At 45.4% G+C, this 15,777-nt stretch overlaps 1 protein-coding gene across 3 annotated transcripts in view; it reads right to left on the reverse strand.

Moving 5' to 3' along the window:
• Window positions 1–15,777, reverse strand: part of HPF1 (histone PARylation factor 1) — a 168,541-nt gene that overhangs the window by 79,576 nt on the left and 73,188 nt on the right. The gene's annotated exons all lie outside the window — the stretch shown is intronic.

The following is a 15,777-nucleotide window of genomic DNA, read 5'->3' on the forward strand; positions in this document are numbered from 1 at the left end:
GGCATCAGAATTTTATTTTGGTGGGGGAGAGGACTATAATAAGCATTACATTTTGGGTTTTCATCTCATTCTTGTCTTTAAAATCAAGCCCCTAAACTATAGCATAATTATGTGTTTATCAAGTGCACATTCACCCTGAAGAGCTACTTAGTATAAAATAGCAGTATATCATTACACAACTCAATGGCATGCATTTTAATGACATTAGAAGAATGAAATACTCTGGGATTCAAATGCGATAGTTGGCCAAATGTATATCCCATTGTTAATCCACAGAGCATCTAGACACAGTTGTTACAAAAGTATATTTGAGTGATTACCCCCTCAAATTGTATCAATTCCTTCTGCCACTTCCTGGAATCAGGCCTAACTTTTTGCTCTTACTGTCTCTAGTGAGACAAGAGTCAATGGGAGTAATCTGGATATCAACAGTAGGGCAACTATACGCTAGGCTTTAAGACACCAGTGATAAATTATAGTACCCACACAGAATCCTGCCCTGTAACCACTTTCTACCCCAGAAATCAGACAATAGGCCGCCCTGTTTCTTATTGGTGTTATTCCCTTATCTGCCAACTATGAACTCAAAAGAAGCTGAATGTAGGTAGTAAGTGCAGTAAAAATACAACTTGTGCAGAACCCTAACAAGGCGGACAATTCACTAGGTTAAGCAAACACCTGAACTACAATTATAATAATGTGGACTGGTGGGCTGATTTTAGCCATAGCATTAAGTAATATGATATCTAGCCACACCTGCAACACTTAAACACAAACAATGCGCATAATAAATACTGTATTAAAATCTGGGCTACCCCAAAACAGTGGCAGTTCCCTAGGGACAGCCTTTTTTGTGCCTCCCCCATCAAGTGTGATCTAGTGGGAACATTGGAAATTATGGAACTGGTAGAAATGTTTTTTTAATCCTGGTCTCTGAATGTTTCTAAGGTGTGTGAGCTTGGAAAAGTATTAATTCTCTGTCTTTGGTCCTCTGTATTTGTTTTGCCAGACTGGAAGAACTTGGAATCATGTTTAAAGCTTGAACAGTGAGCAATAAGAAAACTGGACAGAAACCCAACACACACAACATTGGATATTACATCTTTGAAGACTGTACCCAGTCTTGTGGTTTACTCTCCCAGTACACTACATTTTGGTAAGTCAAGAGCCTGGGAACAAGTAATCTTTTATTGCATTTTTTTTCTCCCACTTCACCAGATTGTCATATCTGGTGCAAATATGTGGCCAGATGTACTTAATGTTTTTAAAGTCACTAACAGTCCAAATTGCTGTTTTCGACCACAAAAATATTCTTTACTATGTACTAAAGCCATTTTAGAAGTCAGTAAAATTTAATCGACTCCTAAAATGGGTTTGTGACTCCTTGTCAATTCTGTATTTGGAAGGACTGATGTGGGTATCCCTATCAAATACCAAATTAATATGAGATGTACCAATGTTTTGCACTGGGATCCGGTTGCAAAACAACGAAAACTTACTGACTTTCAAGGTGGGGTGTTAACCCATTTGCAGAAGAAAATATTTCCAATGGGACCCCAACCCCTTTGTGAATTAAAAAAAATAAGTTTGTTGGGTAGTAGACAGTAGAGCAGGGGACCACTGCTTACTTTTTCCAAAAAAGAACGCAGCCCTGTTTCTTTAAAGAAAGCGCATTTAAATTAGAAAGCAAGTCTTCATTTATAAAGCAGTAGGAGACATAGTGGCCTGCACACACTTGCATTCCACCATCCCTATGATTATGTGTAATCTGATTGAATAACAATTTGCAAAGTACCTCATGAATATTGATGAGGTAGATCGAATTTTAACTCATTCCACTTTGGACACAGTACATAGGTCTGGTCAAAAATTTCACATTGTAAGGAAAAACAATGGTCACAAATTGCGATCAGTTTATGGGGCCAGTTTAATAGTACACCTGACCCTTAGTTATCCCAGTGACTCTGCTCCTTTAACTGCCTTTGGTGAGAAGTTGGAGACAGACTCAATACCAGAACTGAGTGCCAGGGACACGTGCGGTTTTCATTCAGGCATGTTTAGGACTTTTCTTTATGGCTAAAAGAGGATTTTTGATTGGTAACTGCTACCTCGACCACTGCTGTTTCTGGATAACAAACTCCCATAACAGAGTAATGATTTTTAATCTCTGTCTTTGCTATTTACTCTTAATACCAATTAATCATGCCAGAACCACCAAGTAAGTGCTTCATGATCACATCATTTGTCAGCAAGCAGTTAGGAAATACTCACTTGAATTATCCACCCCACCAAATCTCTAATGATGCTTTAGGGATTTCACAGAATCCATCTGAATCATTTTGATTACTTGAATAATAGTTCAGATTTTATGGAGTAGGTGAGTTGAGGGCAGTCAGTGACATATGAGAGGTCAAACACCCCAAAGCTTTCCCCCTTAGTGAAGCTTCTCGGATTGCTCTAAAGAGTGAGCATGGAAGATGAGGGGTTGGTACTCTTTCCTAGCTCGGAGTCCTGGTTTCCTTGCACAGTAATTCTAAACAGTGAGCACCCTTCTGGAGCGAACACCACACAACTTCATTTTGCAAAGTATATTGCAAATCAATCGCAGTCCATGGGATCAAAAATAGCATATAGCATAGAAAATGTTTGCACTTACATTATACTTAGAATAAAAACAATGAATTATTTGGTACAATGGAAAGACACCCCAATATAGGATGATCCTGCTGAAAATGTACCATACCAGTGAAAATGAAAGTGGTCCAGTAACACAATATGTAAAGCAAGCATACCAACATGAACAGTCATACATTAATTACGAAGTGCAAAAGTCAAATTTTATGTTATTAACACATTACGGCGTAACTAACCAGTGAAAACAATGCTTGGTGTCTAAAACAGAGCATTTTAATGAGAATTCTTCTGATAGCCAGTAGGCATACTCTTGTATGTAGATAAATGAAAGATAAGCAATTTATTACCATGGTTTATGAAGGGGAGTGGCAAGACGACACATGTGAGGTGCTATCTCTCAAGAGTCAAAACCACACTCAACTCTGGCAATAACAGATCAATCACCAAAATCCAAAAAGGAACAGGAGCACTCTGGTTCCCAGAAGTAGTTAATTATTCCAACAGACGCGTTTTGGCAAACTGTGTCTTTTTCAAAGTCGGTCAGAATAAAAGATTTCATGGCACTGGTTTTAGACATCCTGAACCACTCCCATTGGTGGAAATGAACAAGTTACCTTCGGTAACGATATATCTGTAAGGAACATTAGTAGTGATAGATTCCTTACCTTATAATTACCCCCAGGCGTCAGACTGGATCCGGAAAGTTTGTCAGCAGTCCCCTGCGCGTCAGAAGGTGGCGCTGTGCGGCTCCGCGTCAGTCGTTGGCATCGTGGTCGCAGAGATGACTTCGCGGCAGCTACTTAAATGTTGCCCTCACACGCTGACATCAGTTCTGTACACGACTTTCCGCAGTAGAAAACGCAGAGCCATGCAAGATACTGACCACTGGTGCCTTGAAACCAGGGCCCTGAAAGGGATGACCTTAACCCTAGAAATCAGTTTGCAGAACTGGGAGGATGGGTAGGGCGGTAAGGAATCTATCACTACTAATGTTTCTTACAGATACATTGTTACCAAAGGTAAGTAACTTGTTCATCTGAAATAAACACATAGTGTTAGATTCCTTACCTTAGAATAGATACCCCAGCAATACAAACCCCGGTGGTGGGTCTGTGAACCAAGATCACACCAGGAAGTCTCGGAGAACAGAACGGCCAAAGAAGCAGTCTCTCTGGACTTGGCTGTCCAGGGAGTAATGCTTAGTAAAAGTGTGCAGCGAGGCCCACGTAGCTGCCTGACAAATGTCTTGCAGGGGGACACCATGTCCCAAAGCGGTAGTGGCTGCAGTCGCCCTGGTGGAATGGGCACGCAGCCCCAACGGAGCTTCCTTTTTAGCCAGAGAATAACAGGCTTTAATACACAAGACGACCCATCGGGAGATAGTCCGCTTGTGTACTGCCCGACCTTTTTTTTGCGTCAACGTAGCCAACAAAGAGCTGATCCTGCACCCGGAACTGTTGTGTGCGGTTCAAATAAAACGAGAGCGCACGTTTTGGGTCTAGACGCTGGATCTTCTCTTCCTCTCTAGAAGGATGCGGAGGCGGAAAAAAGGTGGGCATAATGATGGTCTGCCCGATGTGAAAGGCAGTGAACCTTTGGCAGAAAGGATGGACGTGCCCTGAGCACAACCTTGTCCGGATGGACAGATAGAAAAGGAGGCTTACAAGAAAGAGCCTGGAGCTCACTCATTCTCCTAGCAGAGGTGATGGCCACCAGAAAAGCAGTCTTCAAGGTTAACAGACGAAGAGGACAGTTGTGAAGAGGCTCAAAGGGAGCGCACATTAAATATGTTAAAACCAGGTTCAAGTCCCACTCTGGCATCTCAAAAGGAATAGGAGGGAAAAGGTGAGTAATGCCTTTGAGAAATCTATTTACAACAGGGGACTTGAAAAGAGAGGGCAGATCAGGGAGCTTGAGAAGGCCGAAATAGTAGAAACGTAGCACTTGATGGAGCCCAGAGCACAGCCCTGCTGGGCCAAGGAAAGAAGAAACAGAAGAACTTCTGAAAGAGGGGCATAAAGGGGATCCATAGCCTTTGCTGTGCACCATGCCACAAATGTGTTCCACCTGCAGGCATATACCAACTTAGTGGAGGGCCAACTGCTCGCCAAAATAACATTACAAACCTCAGGAGGCAAGTCAAAAGGAATCAACTGCCGCCGCTCAATCTCCACGCAAAGAGGTGGAGACTGGACAAGTTTTGGTGGAAGACTGTCCCCTGCTGCTGCAACAGAAGATCCTCCCAAAGAGGCAGTCGGAATCGCGGGTTAGATTGTCATACTGAGTAGCTCGGGATACCATACTGTTCAAGCCCCGTCCGGAGCCACAAGAATGACTTGGGCCCGGTCGCGCCTGATCTTCTTCAGCGCTCTGGGTAGAAGTGGTATAGGTGGAAAAGCGTACAACAGACCGCAACTCCACTTGTGACGAAAAGCGTCGCCTAGCGAGTGCCGCCTTGGAAATTCGAACGCGCAGAACTGCTGACATTGTGCATTCGCTTTGGTGGCGAATAGATCTAACCAAGGCTCTCCCCACTGTTGAAAGAGACCTTGTGCCACGTCCGAGTGAAGACGCCATTTGCGATCCATCATGCACCTGCAGCTGAGTTTGTCCACCCTGGCGTTCAGTGACCCTGCCAGGTGTTGAAACACCTGGGAAATACCCGGATATTCCAGCCATGTCCAGAGGCGCAAAGCCTCCTGACATAGGGTCTACGACCCCACCCTGCCCTGTTTGCTGCAGTACCACATGGCGGTGGTGTTGAACACCTGCACTACTCTTCCCCGGACAGTGGGAAGGAATGCCTTCAGTGCAAGTCGGATCGCCGAAGCTCCAGAAGGTTGATATGGAGCCGGGATTCCGCCGGAGAACAGAGGCCTCCGATCTCTGCCTCTCCCATGTGACCACCCCATCCCAGGAGGGACGCATCCGTAACCACTGTTTGTTCCGGTTGGGGAAGGGAGAGGGATCTGCCATTGACCCAATGCCGGTTTGTGAGCCGCCACTGCAACTGTCTTGCAGTGACCTCCGAGATCTGGACAGACTCGGACAGGTTCCCTTGGTGCTGCGCCCAATGGAACTTCAGGTCCCACTGCAGAGCCCACATATGCTATCTGGCATGATCGACCAGCAGGATGCAGGAGGCCATGAGGCCCAGCAGCCTCAGGGTCAACCGGATCCAAACCCAGGATAGAGGCCGAAAGATCGGAATCAGAGCTCGAATATCCTGGCTTCGTCGTTCGGGACGATAGACCCGAAAGAGCATCGTATCCAGAACCTCTCCGATGAAGAGGAGCTTCTGAGAGGGAATCAGGTGCGACTTCGGCACATTGATGGAGAACCCCAGTAAATGCAGTAGGTCGGCCGTAGTCTGGAGGTGGGAGACGACTGCCTGGGCGATCCTGCCTTCAACAGCCAGTCGTCGAGATAGGGGAAGACTGGAACCCCTGATCTGCGCAGAGGAGCTGCGACCACCGCCATCACTTTCGTGAACACCCGAGGGGCGCTGATAAGGCCAAAGGCGAGCACAGTAAACTGAAGGTGCTCGTGGCCTACCGTAAACCGCAGGTAACGCCAGTGGGCCGGCAGGACGGGAATATGGAAATATGCGTCCTGCAGATCCAAACGCTACCATCCAGTCTCCAGGGTCTAGGGCAGACAAGACCTGAGCCAGAGTTAGCATCTTGAACTTCTCCTTCCAGTGGAAGCGATTGATGTTCCGGAGGTTTAAGATAGGACGCAGGCCCTTGTCCTTCTTTAGCACCAGAAAGTAATGGGAATAACAACTACGACCTACTTCTGGCGCAGGAACGTGCTCGATGGCCCCAACTTCCTGTAGGAGTGCCAAGTGATCCCCCGACATACGGTAGTACTGGGGTGGCATGGCTGGGGGGGGTATGGCTGGGGGGGTAGTCATGAAGGGGAGGAAGTAGCCCCTTCAGACTATTTGTAAAACCTACCTGTCCGTAGTGATGGTGCGCCAGTGGGGGAGGTGATGGCAAATCCTGCCGCCCACTGGCGTTTGATGGGCCTGAAAAACCGGACTAGGAAGGTTTGGAGGCAGTGGTGGCCGGGGTGGGGGTGGCCTGACCTGCCCGCTGGCCCCCTGAACCGCCTCTGCGGTTCCCACGTCTACGGCCGCGCTGAGACGGCTGCTACTGCAACCTGTGGCTCTGAAGCGAACGTGCTGGGGCGCCCCTTTCGTTGCCACGAAAGGAGCAAAAAGCAGGCGGCCTTAAAACGCTCCAATGCGCCATCTGCCTCGTTGCCAAAAAGGCAAATGCCATCAAAGGGCATGTCCATAAGGGTGTTCCGGACATCCCCCGAGAAGCCAGCAGTCCTCAGCCAGGCGTGGCGGCGTAGCACCACCGTAGTGGAAATCGCTCTGCCCAGCGAGTCTGAGGTGTCAAGGCCACATCGTATCGTGAACGTGGCTGCATCTCTACCCTCAGCAATAGCTTTCGAGAGCACTGCCCGCACCTCCTCCGGACACTGAAGCAGCACTTGCACCACCGTATCCCACACAAAGTGGGAGTAACGGCCCAGGAGGCATGCGGTGTTCACAGACCGTAGCCCTGAACTGGTGGAAGAAAAAAATCTTCTTCCCAAATTGTTACAGTCTCTTGGATTCCCTATCCGGGGGTGCGGTAGGGAATGCGCTCTGGGACGTTGAGGCTTGGACAACCATGCTCTCAGGGGTGGGGTGTTGGGAGAGGAAAAGGTGGTCACCCAGGGCCAGGCGATGGCATCGGGCCACGTTCTTGTCCAAAGGAGCCCCTGTGTTGGGCCTGGACCAGGTGCTCAAAAGAACGTCAGAAAGTGCATCATTAAAATGCAGCAGTGGCTCCGCAGAGGTAGCCGCCGGCTGAAGAACTTCTGTCAGGTGGTTAGTCCTGACGGCCACGGTAGGGAGTTGGAGGTTGAGGGCCTGCGCCGCACTATGCAACACCACTGCATAACTTGCACCCTCCTCCATAGCCACGGTTGGAGGTGTGAACATGTCAAGTTCAGGGGAGGTGTCGAGACCACTGGCATCCCCCAGTTCCTCTGCCCAGTCCGGGTCATACTCACACTGAGCTGTGAGAGGGTCCTCAGACCCCACATCTAGTCCTCCCCATCCTCCTCAGGCTAACGTACGGGCCGAAAATAAGGAGGCTGGACATAGGTGTAGAAAGGCCCCATCGGCGTCGGAAGCGTCCATGTCGGGGCTGAAACCGGGGCTAGCATCGCCCGGTGCCACGGGCGACGTCGGAGGTGGTGCCGGTGGGGTCTACGTCGGTGGAGGTGTAACGAGGTCAACCTGTGTCAACTGGGATTCAGGCCAGGATCCTTGGGAGCCCTGCGGCGCCGGGGCCTAAGCACAGCGATGCCGGAGCGGGACATGAAGTCCTGCAGCTGGGCCGGAGTCGCCGACGGACCCAGGAAGGGCAGGTAGGCCGACGGCGACACCGTAGGCTCTGCTGGGGAGGCAACACCCGCACCCTCAGCCTTGTCACGCGACGGGGAGTCATCGAGCGATGACGCTTCTTCGGCTTCTTGTGCTTCGTCTTACCTGACCCAGAGTGCGAAGACATTGATCCAAAAGAACGATGGTGATGGCTCCGTGACCAGTCCCTCGACCTCCCACGGGACCGGGACCTTGAGCAGCGCAGAGCCAACTGCCGGACCTCCAGCAACTTTCGGGATCGCTCCCGCAAAGACTTTGGCGCCACGGCTCGGCAGTCAGGGCACGACTTGGGGTCGTGGTCGCACCCCAGGCAGTAGAGACACACACGGTGGGGGTCCGTCACCGACATCATTCGATGACATTCCCCGCAAGACTTGAAACCGGGCATCCCTACAACACCGGGAGTCGATCGACTCGAAAAAAGGGGGGGAAAAAAAAAACACAGAGTCAAAAAGCCTCAAAAACACAGTCAGAAAATGACTTGGGGTACTACTCTCTCCGGACCTGCGCTTGCTGGTGCGGTAAAAGAAAGAACGGACGTCAGCGCGCGAGGGCGGCATCCAAGTAGCTGCTGCAACGTCATCTTGGTGACCACGACTGATGCGGAGCCGCACGACGCCACCTTCCAACGCGCAGGTGTACTGCTTCCAAAAAAATTCCGGATCCAGTCGGACGCCTGGGGGTAATTCTAAGGTAAGGAATCTATCACTGTGTTTCTTTCAGATATTCGTTGTTAGTGAAAAAGGACTCTCCATCCTGCACCAATTGTTTGTCCCTCAAGCCGCCATCATTGAACAGTTCTTTCACCTTGGTAGTCCCCATGGGTTCAATTAGATTTAACATTTACTTAGGAGGATGTTCACATATTACGTTTCACAGCCCTGGCATATTAAAAAAACATTGAGTGCATGCTGACTGATTTTAATATATTATCAGGTAAGAGTGTTCACACCAGTGATTCAATAGGTCTTTACTCCCCTAGTTAGCTGCTTATGCTGTTACAGGTAAGGAACAGCCTCCAAACACTTGTTACAGTAACTCACGTTAGCCATTGTAGTAATGCTGATATATATATCTATATATATATATATATATATATATATATATCTACTGGCGGTCGCCAGTAGATAGTTAGGACCGTGTTTCCATAGGAAATCTCAAAATTCTATTTTGAATAACTTTGGTGCCGGTTGACGAATCCTCTCGAAATTTTCAAAACTAATGGGGCGCTCCGTTCAGCTCCTACCCTGAAAGTCTCGGGGTGATTAGTCAAACGGGGGCCGAGAAAAAAGGGGGGTCCCAAAACGCGTTTTCCCCATGCATTTTTCCATAGGACCTTTAGACGCAGCTACAGCCCGAACGGCTGATCAGAATTATTTGAAATTTGGCAGAGAGGTAGCCATAAGGTCAAGGAAGTGCCTTTTGCAGGTCTGGTGCAAATCTGTTCAGTATTTCCTGAGAAAATAGCATTTAAAAGCATATCAATATCTATACGCACGCAGGGGGCGCGCACCGTGCGAAAACCGTGCGAGCACCCTAACGTGCGCGAGCGTAATTCTGATTGGTGGTTACATGTTAGTCAACGTTCGAATCGGTCGAAATCAGGAAGTGTCGGCCGCCATTTTGTTTGTTTTCAGTGCGAGAGTGAAAAAGGAAGGTGGCGAACGTGAAAAGGGGGCAGTGTAGAGAGTTCCTGACCCCCTAGCCTTTGTCAGGGGGTCCCTGAAGGACCCCGAAGGCAGAATTATTTTTAATCGCGGGGGTGAAAACCAAAAAAAAAAAGAAAAAAAAAAAAACATTTTAATACGTAGTTTATTGTAAAATAAATCTATAAAAAAAATACATAAATAAATTAGCATTTAAAAAACCGTACAAATTCACTGAAAAAACCATAGGTTTCACACACGTTCTAGTTAGGAATTAGCATTTAAAAAACCTTGCAAATTCACTTAAAAAACCATAGGTTTCACACGTTATAGTTAGGTGGATATTTCACTCGTAAAAAACCAATGAAATTCCCCTGTTACAGTTAGTTCAGATAACTATAACTCGCGCGACCGCCACTCTATCACAAGGATGATGTCATGAGTGATGTAATAGGTGACGTCATGAGCAGTGGATTGCGGGCGCGCGAGTTATAGTTATCTGAACTAACTATAACGGGGGAATTTCATTGGTGTTTTACGAGTGAAATATCCACCTAACTATAACATGTGTGAAACCTATGGTTTTTTAAGTGAAATATATATATACTGGCAATGGGCAATCATGTGGAAGCAGGTGAACCAATCTCAGTTTTCAATCAAAAGAAGTCTGACACTCCCTTCAAACCCAAATCCAAATTTATCCCTCTATCTTCTCATGACGGGCTGGATACATTCAGTGACCACGTGACAGTTCATTTAAAAAAACTTATGTACATGAGCAATTCAGCAAGGAAAAAGAAATATTGCAATCAAGAAAGAAAATTCAATCAATTGATTTCTAAACTACAGAAGGCAGACCTAATAATTCGCAACTCCGATAAGGGAGGAAATATTGTACTCTGGCCCACAGCAGACTATTTCAAAGAGGCCCATAGGCAACTGGATGAAGTAGGATGTTACAGCAAAAGTACTCCTTTCAAATACAAATATGCACAAGAGACTCTATTCAAAAATTTATTGGCATGGAAAGGTTTGGGTCTCCTCAGCTGGGAAGAATTTAAATTTATTAAAAAAGAACATCCATCAACGCCCTATATGTACTTCATCCCGAAGGTCCATAAAAGTTTGACTTTACCTCCGGGTAGACCTATTATATCTGCCTGTGATGGCCCCTTTGAGAATCTTTCAAAATACATTGACTATTTCCTGCAAGACCATATGAAAAAGTTGGATTCATATATCCAAGATACAGGTGACTTCCTTAAAAAGATCGATAATTTCAATTGGAAAGAGGACTATCTGTTAGTTGCCTTGGATGTATGTTCATTATACACTAGCATCAAACATCAAGATGGCCTGAGAGCGGCAGAGTTTTACTGGAGTACTAGGACTATTGAATATGCTGATCATACTAAAATGTTAATGAATATGCTATCTTTTTGCTTGGAGAACAACTTTTTTTTATTTAATGGTTGTTTTTATCAGCAACTACGAGGAGTAGCGATGGGCGCCAGCTTCTCCCCCAGCTATGCCTGTTTATTTATGGGCTGGTGGGAGGAGCTGGTGGTCAGGCGTAAATATCAGCATGTTTTTACTCATAATGTGATGCGGTGGTTTCGTTACATCGATGATCTTTTTATCATATGGCAAGGTTCCAAAGAAAGTGTGCTGAAATTTGTAGAGGATATTAATTGTAATGATTTTAACCTTTCTTTTACATCTAATGTGAACAAAGAGACAGTGACATTTTTAGATGTACAGATTTTAGTAAATAACATTTTAACTACTACCTTTTTTAGAAAACCTACGGCGGGCAATACACTCCTTCATGCAACTAGTGCACATCCCCCACATCTTATTAGAAGCATACCCTATGGGGAGATGCTCCGTATCCGACGCATATGCAGTGACCCTCAGGATATGGAAACAAAACAAAAAGAATGTATGATGAGGTTTTTAGATAGAGGGTATAGTTTTGAAGTAGTGGAAGCAGCCATGAAAAGATCCCAACTAAAACCAAGAGAGGAGATTTTGGAATATAGAAACAGAGACAAAAAGGAGACATCAAACACTGATAATGAACCGGTACGTCTCATATTAACATATTCCAAACAGGAAAAGGAACTGAGGAATATCATGAGAAAACATTGGCATTTTATACGTGAAGACCCAGTGATAGGGGGATATATGCCACTTAATCCCTCTATCACCTTTCGTAAAGCTAAGAGTATGGGTAATATGTTGACAGGCAATAGTCAAGATACTTTTAACAAACAAACGTTGTTGCCTACAAGAAAGGGTTTTTTTAAATGCTCTACATGCAAGGCCTGCCAATTTGGTATAAATACCAAAACTTATTGCACGACATTCCCCGACACGCAACAGGAAATTAGACAACATCTCACGTGCAAAACGGACTACTGTGTCTATGTCCTGGAGTGCGACTGTACTTTAAAGTATATTGGCAGCACAAAATTGGCTGTGCATAAACGTATCCTGCAGCACATTAGAGCCATTAATAATAAGGATCAGAATTACCCCGTGGCCAGGCACTTTGAAAAGGTACATAACAGCAACCCTAAATGCCTTAAATACTTTGCCATCGAATCTGTAGCTCTGAGAAAACGAGGCGGCAATAGGGAGGCAACACTCCGCCGCTTGGAAACTCAATACATTCTAGAGTTTGATTCGAAATGGCCAGGCGGCCTCAATGCCACGGAGGATCTTCACACCTTTCTTTGAACCCCAGCTAGGCAACTACACGTTTTTAGCTAGTGATATTTCCTCATCTCCCAGCTCTATTATGAAATTCACAGGCAGTATGTACTTTGGGACCTTATGTGTTAATTTTAATGATTGGTTTTAGGACATTGTAGGGTAGGCAATAATCATTTTATATAACTATTTCCTTTTATTGATCATTTTAATTATGTCACTGGTCTCTATATTCAACTGTCTTTTTGACTTTGATGAATCTTATTCCAATGCTGAATAGTTTATGAATTTTTTTATCCTTTTATATATTTATATAATAGGATTTTTTGTATCTTTCAATCTTAGTCTCCATCAATTGATGGCCTGTGTGTAGTCTATTGGCACTAGTAGCACTTGTCACTTTCATATCTTTAAGTACTGTTGCATTATGCACCTTATCTAATGAGTTGGACCAGCACTACTAGCATTTGTCACTTTAGATTATCAAGTACTGTTGCATTATGCACTTTAGCGGATCTTATATTGTTGATTGCCTCATTGTGTTCCAAGTAGCACCAGTCACTTTATGTCCTTCTATTATGGTTGCATTCATGCATCATAACACATTATTTGTTTGAATTTTTAGTTGGACTATCGTGGAATAACATGAATTCTTTGTGAAAAAATGTTACCCACATGTTGGGTTTCTTTTTTTTATTATTTCAACACGGTGAGCACTTTATACAAATATCAATATGACATATTACATCAGGTGTTTTGACACCAAGGAGGGGGAGAAAAAAAGATATATGCGAAGTATATTCTACTGATATAAATATATGCATTTAGGCTTTAAGCTTGTCAATTACAATGCAACATAATGTATGGAATTGGGAAAATTGAATTTATTTCAAATGCATTGTCTTTACATCGCAATGCCTGGTGTTTACATGTTTTCTATGTCTATTGAAAAAAGAAAAAAACTGTTTGTTTAAATAGTGGGCTTGCATTGATGCGTGGTCAGGTGATCAAGGCCGCTGTGACGGCCGAAACGCGTCCTGATATCCTTCGTGGGGATTGCAAATAAATAAACAATTTGTTTGGCACTACAAGAGGTCTGCGCTCGTGATTCCCTTCCAGGGAGCTTCTTTTACGAGTGGTCAAGAAATATATATATATATTTTTTTTTTTGAGTCAAAACAGCACTCACTTTCTGGCTGGTGTCCACTGTCGTATGCTAGATTCAAGCCTCACACTAGTTTCTGCAGCACTCCCTGTCCCCACTGTGCTATAGGGTGCTCTGTGCCCTCACATAGAACCTGGGACGTTACAATACGATGCCATGAATCTGATAGTTTGTGTGCATGTGATGCGAGTGCATTAGGCTGTGTTCTGAAAACCACAATGCAGCGAGTTGTAGTGCAGGTGTGAGTGCAAGTGTCAATGCAGATGTGAGTGAATGTTCGAAAGAGGTTACTGATGCAAGTATCAATCCTGGTGTGAGTACTACTGCCAGTGCATGTGTGAGCACAGCTGTGAGTGAGGTTACTGCTGCAAGCACTAGTACAGGTGTGAATCCAAGTGCTAGGGTCGGTGCAAATGTCAGTGAAGGTATGAATGCATGTGCAACTGACATTACTGGTACTAGTGCTAGTGTATACGTGAAAGAGGTTTAAGTGAGGGTATTGGTGCATGTTGCAGTACATGTGCAAGAGTATGAGTGAGGTTGCATGTGCCTGTGTAGATGAGTGAAGTTTTTGGAGCGAGTGCTGTTGTGGGTGTGAGTGCAAGTTCCAAAGCAGGTACATGGGAGGTTGCTTGTGCAATGTATTACTGCAAATCCAAGTGAAGTTACTGGTGAAAGTACCAACATGAGTGAAGATGCAAATGAGATTAGTTGTGCAAGTGCCAATATGAGTGAAGCGGTCAGTGTAACTTTGGGTGGGTTTACTGGTGCTACTGCAGGGGTGAGCAACATTACTGGTGCACATTTGTATATGCGCTAGTGCACTTGCCAGTGTAAGTGTGAGCACATGTGCCACTTTGAAGACTGGATTTGCTGCTGGTTTAAGTTTAATACTCTGAGCTGCACCTCGCCATACTTCCATGCACATTGGGCTAGCAGATCCTGCTTCTGAAGTTTGATTCACAAAATTGTGACCAGACCGCTCCTTCAAGCTGCCCAGGTTACAATTTTGGGAGCGTAGAAACCATAAGGAAGGTTGGACCAGACCCATAAAGCGCATGTTTATCCAATCTGAGTTACTTTGGTAAAAGTAGTGATAAAAATGAAGCAAGCAACAAAATAAATGAACTAGCATCACTGATGCACATTTAGAATATTTGTCATCATGCCCCACAGAACCACAAGGTAGTGGTGCAAACAGAATACTGGACATAACCATGAACAGACTATGAAACTTCTGAAAAGGTTGACATTGCTCAGTATTTCCCCGTATAGTCCGACCTTCATTTTGTTCAATTTAGTGAGACTGTTCGCACTAGAGTCCTGGTTCAGCTTTGAGCCATGTGTTCCTTATGTTGGGTAATGCGACTGTTGCATTGCAATAAAAGGAGTCACTTGCTTTGGCTAAATATCTTGTTGAATATGAATTGCTGGACTGCTTTGTTATTAATCTCACTCATCACCATCCATCTGGAGAGCTTTGCCTTCCACCCTATGACCTATATGAAGCAAGCAGGCTTGAGAGACCCGATCTGCCTATCAGTGAAATGAAAGATGAAGCAATATGGGTCATTCTAGGGGCACTGGTGTTGCAGTGTATACACAGGATGACTGGGGCAGGCAAGACCCTGTGACAAGCAACGGTACCTATGATCCTAATGTAAGTAAGGGAAAAAAAGTATTTTTGTATCCCTTTATGTAATACAATACTGTCAAAATTGAGATGCAGAAAGTTCCTCATGCATCTCTGTGCCTCTGCAGCACGGTATTTGCCTACCAAGACTCTTATGTGGCTCACTCACCAGGTGCTGGAGATGCTTCTGTAGTCTGTGTGTGAGCTGAGAGCTCCACATCGTCCAAAAGAAAAAAACGACTCTGCAGATCCAAGCCAGTCCAGGGGGAAGTGAGAGGCTGCTTGTGGCAGCAACACGCGGTAGCAGCTTATCTACTTGGACAGTGTTAATCTGAAATCAATGAGCAGAGCCCCACAGTCACCTCTGCTTTTCTCCAGAGAAGGTGGCAGTCTTGCAACTAGAATCGGTCCAGATCCAGCAGCTTATACAGGGGGCCAACTGGTGCGGAGGGTGGACCCTCTGGCAAAAATCCAATGGATGTACCCGCCGAACCCAATGGACTGCAAAGGAGCTACAGAGAGGTCAGCCTGCCCAAAA

Source organism: Triturus cristatus, chromosome 2_2, assembly GCF_964204655.1.
Source record: "Triturus cristatus chromosome 2_2, aTriCri1.1, whole genome shotgun sequence".
Classification (NCBI taxonomy): domain Eukaryota; kingdom Metazoa; phylum Chordata; class Amphibia; order Caudata; family Salamandridae; genus Triturus; species Triturus cristatus.